Source organism: Oryx dammah, unplaced genomic scaffold (assembly GCF_014754425.2).
Source record: "Oryx dammah isolate SB20612 unplaced genomic scaffold, SCBI_Odam_1.1 HiC_scaffold_8, whole genome shotgun sequence".
In the NCBI taxonomy this organism is placed as follows: Eukaryota; Metazoa; Chordata; class Mammalia; order Artiodactyla; family Bovidae; genus Oryx; species Oryx dammah.
In genome coordinates this window covers 59,894,076-59,902,394 of record NW_024070192.1, presented here as the reverse complement: position 1 = coordinate 59,902,394, position 8,319 = coordinate 59,894,076, and the positions used below count along the sequence as shown (strand labels likewise).

The 8,319-nt window shown below is 39.9% G+C and overlaps 1 pseudogene; it reads right to left on the bottom strand.

Annotated features, from left to right (window-relative positions):
• Positions 1 to 704: 704 nt before the first annotated feature.
• Positions 705 to 8,319, bottom strand: part of LOC120866697 — a 117,072-nt pseudogene continuing 109,457 nt past the window's right edge.

The window sequence follows — 8,319 nt, the reverse complement described above, 5'->3', positions numbered from 1 at the left end:
TATAGTACTGAATGCATAGTAAAAGCCAAAAAGGCAAAGTACATGTTGCCAAGGTAACCTGGAAGACCACAGCGAATATCAACACAACAGAATGGGGGCAGAATGGAAGACTGGGGGGTGGGGGTATTGTTCAGTAATTACCAGGCAGAACTGACTTTCAACTCACCAGTTTCAGAGAGATCGGGAGATGTGTGAATGTGTGCCAGTGCACACACATATGTACATCTGAAAAGAACCATCTGGGGCAGAAAATGGTGGGGTGTGTGTGTTTGACCTTAGAAGTCAGAAACAGACTCAGACAGGGGAACAGGGCCAGACTAACAGTACTTGCAGTTGCATAAAAGCAAGCCTTTCCTGTGGGACTTCATACCACATGGGCCACAAGTCATGTGTAAATGGGAAAATGTGCTTCCAGGCAGGGGCTGTACCAACACCTGGGGTCCCCTGTTCAATCCTGCTGGCTTTGCCGCTAAGCTGACTCTCAGGATCTAGAAATGTGGAAGCTCTTTAGCTAGAAAATTGGAGGGCATCTTTGCAAACAGGACCCCAAACCCACATCACTCCTACTGTGGGAACTCTGCTACCCGGGGAGACAGTCTCAATCACTGCCTCCACCTCCAAAGCCTACCCCAAGGGAGGGATTTCTTTCCTATTATCTCGTTTTAGCGAGAAAAATGACAAGAGTGAGCTGGATGGGATCTAATTCACAAGGGCTGATCTTCAGCGGCCCTGCTTATCCAGAGGATTTGGAGCTGAAAACTTGGTTGGTGGTGGCGGCAAAGGAAGCAGGAGTGCTGCCACATGGAAGACCTGCAGCAAGGGAAACGCGACCTTCTCCAAATCCGTGGGAGTGACCTTCAGTACATGAGAGGCGGTATGCTCTCGGGAGAGCTGAATCGCCTGGGGGTGGCCAAAGCCAGAGGGCCAGCACAGTGGTGGTGGTGATCTCCTGGCCATCCATTTGTGCTCTGTCCATGTGCTTCAGAGCCTTCTCAGCCTCATCTGGATTATCAAATTCCACATATGTGTAACCTTTAGAGAGATGAGGGTGCATCCTTTCCACAGGAATGTCAATCATTTCAGTTTTCCTATAGGTGGAGAATATCTCCATGATGTGATCCTGATCACATTCCTGGTGAGCCTCCTAATGTGTACTTTGGTGGGTTTTGGGAAAGACTCCGCTTTTTCCTTTCCTTTTCATCTCTTTTGAGTGATTTGGACTTGCAGCTGCAATGCCACCTGTTCTCATGTCTGTGCAGTAACGTACATGGAGAGCCAGAGGAGCTGCTGAAGCTGGAGCTGCGGGACGTGCTGGAACTCCCTAAGCGGCTCCAAGCTGAAGATGAACTGGAGCCAGTGCTGGGCTGGAGACTGAACTGAAGGTAGAGTTGGACTGGAACCTGGTGCTACTGCTCCCACTGGAACCACTGCGCCTCTCCCGAGTCTTACCCCTGCCACAGTCTTTCTCCCTCTACTCCTTGGTGGACACTCTATCTTTAGAGCAATCCTTGGACATCTCATCAAAGTGTTCTTCGCGTTTGATGGGAGAAGGTGCTCTCAGTTCAGTTCAGTTCAGTTCAGTCGCTCAGTCATGTCCGACTCTTTGCAACCCCATGAATCGCAGCACGCCAGGCCTCCCTGTCCATCACCAACTCCCAGAGTTCTCTCAGACCCGCATTCATCGAGTCAGTGATGCCATCCAGCCATCTCATCCTCTGTTGTCCCCTTCTTCTCCTGCCCCCAATCCCTCCCAGTATCAGAGTCTTTTCCAATGAGTCAACTCTTCGCATGAGGTGGCCAAAGTACTGGAGTTTCAGCTTTAGCATCATTCCTTCCAAAGAAATCCCAGGGTTGATCTCCTTCAGAATGGACTGGTTGGATTTCCTTGCAGTCCAAGGGACTCTGAAGAGTCTTCTGTAGCACTGGACTTTTCAAAATTGTTTTCTTTGACTCCTACCAAGCTCTTCTCTTTCACTCCTGATAAATCCATTCTCCCTTTTGAGGTGTTCAAAGCAGCAAAGGCGACCTCACGTATCTGAACTCTCATTTCTAAATTGAGTCTGAAAAAAGATCCCTAATTGATTGCAATTTATACCAAAGTGCAGCATCTTCCCACCACCAGGACCTTCTCCTGCACTCCTCAGCCTCCACATGTGTCTTTTTGATGATTTCTTTAGGATATACACCCAGTAGTGAGACTGTGGGATCCTATGGGAGATTTATGCCTAGTTTTCTGAGGAATCTCTATACTGTTCTCCATAATGGCTGTATCAATTTATATTCCCAGCAACAGTTCAGAAGGGCTCTCTTTTGTCCACATCCTTCCAGCACTTATTGTTTACAGATTTTTTTTTTTTTTTTATAATGGCCCTTCTGGCTGCTCTGAGGTGGTATCTCATTGTACTTTTGATTTGTTTATCTTTAATAATAAGCACTGTTGAGCACCTTTTCATGTGTTTATCAGCTATCTGTATATCTTCTTTGGAGAAATGTCTGTTTTGGTCTTCTGCTCATTTTTTTGATTGGATTGTTTTTCTAATATTGAGCTGCCTGAGACACTTTATATTTTGGAGATTAATCCATTGTCAGTTGGTTCGTTTGCACTTATTTACCCATTCTGAGGGTTTATTTTCACCTTGTTTATAGTTTTCTTTCCTGGGTGAAATCTTTTAGATTTAACTAGATCCCATTTATAAATTTCTTTAGTTTTTAATTCTGTTACTGTAGGAGGTGGATCAAAGAGGATCTTTGTGTAATTTATGCCAAACAGTGTTCTGCCTATGATTTGTTCTAAGAGTTTTATAGTTTCTGGCCTTACATTTACATCTTTATTCCATTTTGAGTTTATGTTTTGTGTATGGTGTTAGAAAGTATTCTAATTTTGTTGTTTTACATGTAACTGTACAGTTTTCCCAGCATTATTTATTGAAGAGGTTGTCTTTTATCCGTTGTATATTCATCCTTCATTTGTCAAAGATAAGATGCCCATAGGTACATGAGTTTATGTCTGGACTTTCTATCTTGTATCATTGGTCTATATTGCTGTTTTGATGCCAGAACAATACTGCCTGGATTACTGTAGTTTTTTGATATAGTCCAAAGTCAGGAAGATTGATTCCTCCACCTCTGTTTTTTCTTTCTTGAGTCCTTTGACTATTCAGTCTTTTTTTTTTTCCCATAAAAATTGTAATTCTTTTTCTACTTATATGAAAAATGCCATTGGTAATTTGAAAGAGATTGCATTGAATCTCTAGATTTATTTGGGTAGTATAGTTATTTTCACAAAATTGATTTTTCTAATCTAGTAACATGGAAAATCTATCCATCTGTTTATGTCATCTTTGATTTTTCTCATCAGTGTCTTGTAGTTTCCTGAGTACAGATCTTTTACCTCCTTAAGTAAGTTTATTCCTAGGTATTTTATCATTTTTGTTGCAATGATGAAATCGTTTCCTTAATTTCTCTTTTTGATCTTTTGATGTTAGTGTATAGGGATGTAAGAGATTGCTGTGTTTTATTTTTTTATCCTGCCACTTCACTAAATTCATTGATTAATGTGCTTAGTCACTCAGTCATGTCTGATTTTTTGTGACCTAAGCACTGTAGCCCATCCGACTCCTCTGTTCATGGGGATTCTCCAGGTAAGAATACTAGAGTAGGTTGCCATGCCCTCCTCCAAGGGCTCTTCCCAACCAAGGGATCAAACCCAAGTCTCTCACATTGCAGGTAGATTCTTTGCCATCTGAGCCACAAGGAAAGCCCATGAATGCTGGACTGGGTAGCCTATCCATTCTTCAAGGGATCTTCCTGACCCAGGAATCAAACCTGGGCCTCCTACATTATAGGCAGATTCTTTACCAGCTGAGCTCCCAGAAAGCCCTAAATTCATTGATTAGCTCTAGTAATTTTCTGGTGGCATCTTTAAAGTTTTCTATGTATATGATCATGTCATCTGCAGACAGTGAGACTTACTTCTTTTCCAATCTAGATTCCGTTTATTTCTTTTCCTTCTCTGGTGGCTGTGGCTAAGACTTCCAAAATTATATACTGAACAATAGTCGTGAGAGTCGGCACCTTTGTTTTGCTCCTAATTTTACAGAGAAATATTTTCAGTTTTTCACCATTGAGAATTTTTTGCTGTGGGTCTATTGTATATGGTCATAATTATGTTGAAGTGAGTTCCTTCTATGTGCACTTTCTGGAGAGTGTCTGTCATAAATGTGTGTTGAATTTTGTTGAAATCTCTCTCTGCATCTATTGAGGTGATCATATGGTTTTTCTTTTTCAGTTTGTTAATATGGTGTGTAACATTGGTTAGTTTGCATATACTGAGGAACCCTTGCATCCCTGGGATAAACCCAAGTCAATCATGATGTATGATCCTTTTAATGTATTGTTGGGTTCTGTTTGCTAGAATTTGCTGAGGAGTTTTGAATCCATGTTCATCACTGATATTGGCCTATAATTTTCTTTTTTTGCATGACATCATTGTCAGGTTGTGGTGTCAGGTGATGGTGGCCTCATAGAATGAGCCTGGTGATTTCCCTCCCTCTGTGATTGTTTTGAAAGAGTTTGAGCAATATATGTATTAGCTTCTCTGCCGGGGTCCAGCCCCGGTGGATCCAGGGAATTTGAAGGGTGGACGGAGTCGGCAAGGAAAGACTTATTTATTGATTAATATAAGATTAGATTAAAAAAAATAGTGTAGTAGGAAGATTAAGTGGAGAAAGAGTGCTGAATAGCTTGGATTATGCGGAAGACCAATAAAATTCCAGACAAGGAATTTGCACCATCTACGTTGGGCCACCGTTGCTCGCTTGAATATCTAAGGGTGCCTCGCCTTAGGCTCCCTTTCGCGTGGGCCTTAAGAGCCAGGGCAAGTAAGTAGACTTGGCGAGCCTCCGCACCCCAGATGGAAATTCAGCCTGAAATTAAAGAGGAGAGGGAGGGAAAAAGAGAGAGACACGGGGGAAACCAGTCCAGTGACTGGCTCCCCTTCTATTGTCCTTCAAGGCCTTTTATACTTTTGATTATACATAGAGATCAATGGGTAATACAAAATTATGTAGTGTTAACAGCCCAGACTCTTTCTGTATATCTTTTTGTATACAAAATGTCTCAGGTGATTTACATTATCTTCTGGCCAAGAGGCTTGTTAACACTTTTTGTCTCTCTTTCTTAATGAATGTTAATTTCATTTCCCCTAAGTGTTTTTCTTTAATCTGCATCTCCTTAAAGAGCTAAAGTTCATCTCTATAGAACAAAGGCGCAGTGGGTTATAACAAAGAAGGTACTTAACTCAAAGATCTAATGTTGTTAATACCAGGTCTACTACTTGTTTTTCTATATACCAACTATATCTAAAAATAAAGGATATGAAAATTTGGCAGCAAGTATTGGCTCAACAAATGAAACTTTTAATCAGTCCTATTCTAATGACTTTGACTCTTCGGAAGCCCTTACATTCCTAGGATGTTATAAGCTTCCTGTGCCTCCTGCGGTCAGGAGGCCTCAAACAATCACATGCGCAGCTGTACGAGTCCTGCAGGCAGGCTAGAAAGCCATCAGAGGGGTTTTTGGATTGAAATACTCTTTCAAATGCAGAAGACTAAAGCCCTGAATTGACTTTTTCCAGAGAATGTCAGAAGAGTGGGAAAGCAGGCAGATTCTTATTTTTTGGGGGGTGGGTGCTCAGGAAATTCCAGGGGGAAAACCTGAGGTCTGATTAGCCTTGCCATCAGAGTTCTGCCGCATGACCTTGTCACGGGTGGAATTCCTCTCGCTGGCTCCCGGCACTTCTCTCTAATTGTTTACTAGAATTTGCCTGTGAAGCCATCTGGCCTTGAACTTTTGCTTGTTGAAAATTCTTAATCACAGTATTGATTTCACAGCTTGTGATTGGTCTGTTCATATTTTATAGAACTTCCTGGTTCTTTCTTCGGAAGCAATACTTTTCTAAGAACTTTTTTCATTTCTTCTAAGTTGTCCATTTTATTGGCATATAGTTGTCCATAGTAGTCTCTTTGTATTTCTGTGCTGTCTGTTGCAATTTTTCCATTTTAATTTCTAATTTTATTGATTCAAGTTTTCTTACTTTTTTCCTTGATGTGGTTGGCTGCTGATTTATGACTTGTTTATCTTTTCAAAGAGCCAGCTTTTAGTTTTATTAATATTTTTGTGGTTTCTTTCATTTATTTCTCCTTTTATCTTTATGATTTATTTGCTGCCATCAATTTTAAGGATTTTTATTCTTTGTTTCTTGTTGTTTTAGGTGTAAGTTGTGTCTGACTCTTTGCAACCCCATGGACTGCAGCATGCCAGGCTTTCCTGTCCATCACCAACCCCTGGAGCTTGCTCAGCCTCAACCTCATGTCCATTGAATCAGTGATGCCATCCAACCATCTTGTCCTCTATCGTCCTTTTCTCTTCATGCCTTCAATCTTTCCAGCATCAGGGTCTTTTCCAATGAGTCCAGTCTTTGCATCAGGTGGCCAAAATATTGGAGATTCAGCTTCGGCATTAGTCCTTCCAGTGAATATTTAGGACTGATTTCCTTTAGGATTTACTGGTTTGATCTCCTTACAGTCCTAGGGACTCTCAAGAGTCTTCTCAAGCATGACATTTCAAAAACATCAATTCTCGAGTGCTCAGCCTTCTTAATGCTAAAACTATCACATTCATACGTGACTACTGTAAAAACCGTAGTTTACTAGATGGGCCTTTCTTTTCTCTGCTTTTTAATACAATGTCTACGTTTGTCATAGCTTTTCTTCCAGTTAACAAGCATCTTTTAATTTCATGGCTGCAATCATCATCTGCAGTGATTTTGGAGTTCAAGAAAATAAACTCTGTCACTGTTTCCATTGATTCCCCTTGTATTTGTCATGGAATGATGGGGTTGGATGCCATGACCTTAGTTTTTGAATATTGTGTTTTAAGCCAGGCTTTTACTGTCTTCTTTCACCTTCATCAAGAGGCTCCTTACTTCCTTTAGGTGTAAGATTAGGTTGCTTGTTTAATATTTTCCTCCTTTCTTGATATACACTTGAATTGCTATAAATTTCCCATTGACACTCTTTTGCTGTATTGCAAAGACTTGTGGTTATCATGTTTTCATTGTCATTTGTTTCTAGTTTTTTTTTTTTTTTTAATTTCTTTTATTTCCTCCCTTACCAGTTGGTTATTCAGAAGTATGTTGTTTAGCCTCCAAGTGTTTGTGCTTTTCACAGTTTTTTTTTTTTTTCATGTGATTTGTATGTAATCTTACAGTGTTGTGGTCAGAAAAAAACTACCTGATACAATTTAAATTCTCTTAAATTACCCAAAGACTGATTTGTGACCCAGGACGTGATGTGTACTGGAGAAAGTTCATGTGCCTTTGAGAAAATAGTGTATTCTACTGTTTTTAGATGAAATGTCTGATAGATATCAATTATTTACAATGGGTCCAATGTAGCATTTAAAGCTTATGTTTCCTTATTAATTTTCTGTCTCGATAATCTGTCCATTGTTGTGAGTGAGGTATGAAAGACCCCCACTAATATTGTTTTAATGTCTATTTCCCCATTAGATTTGTTAGCATTTGCCTTCTGTATTGCGGTAGTGCTATGTGGGTGCATATATACTTATAATTGTTATAGCTTCTTGAATTGATCCCTTAATCATTATATAGTGTCCTTCCTTGTCTCTTGTAGCAGTTTTTATTTTAAGGCCTATATTATCTGATATTAATAACGCAACTCCATTTTTTTAAAAATTTCTATTTGCATGTAATATCTTTTTTCATCCTCTCACTTTCAGTTTGTATGTGTTACTAGGTCTGACTGAAGTGTGTCTCTTGTAGAGAGTATATATACAGGGTTTTTTTTTTTTTTTGTATCCACTTAGCAAGTGTGTCTTTTGATTGGAGAAGTTAATTCATTTGCATTCAAGGTAATTATAGATATTTGATCCTATTACCAGTTACTTTATTGTTTTAGTTTTATTTTTGTAGGTCTTTTCTTTCTCTGTGTTTCCTGTCTGGAGAATTTCCTTTAGAATTTGTTGTAAAGCTTTTTGGCTGTTCTGAATTATCTTAGCTTTTCCTTGCTTGTAAAGCTTTTGCTATCTCTGTTGAATGTGAGTATGATCCTTGCTAGGTACAGTAATCTTGGTTGTAGATTTTTCCCTTTCTTCATTTTAAGCATATCTTGCCACTCCCTTCTGGTATGCTGAGTTTCTGCTGAAAGATCAGATTTTAACATTGTGCAGATTTTCTTTTGTCACATGAGTGTATGTTCCTCGGTTCTTTGTTGCATCACAACAAAGATTTGGAGTGAC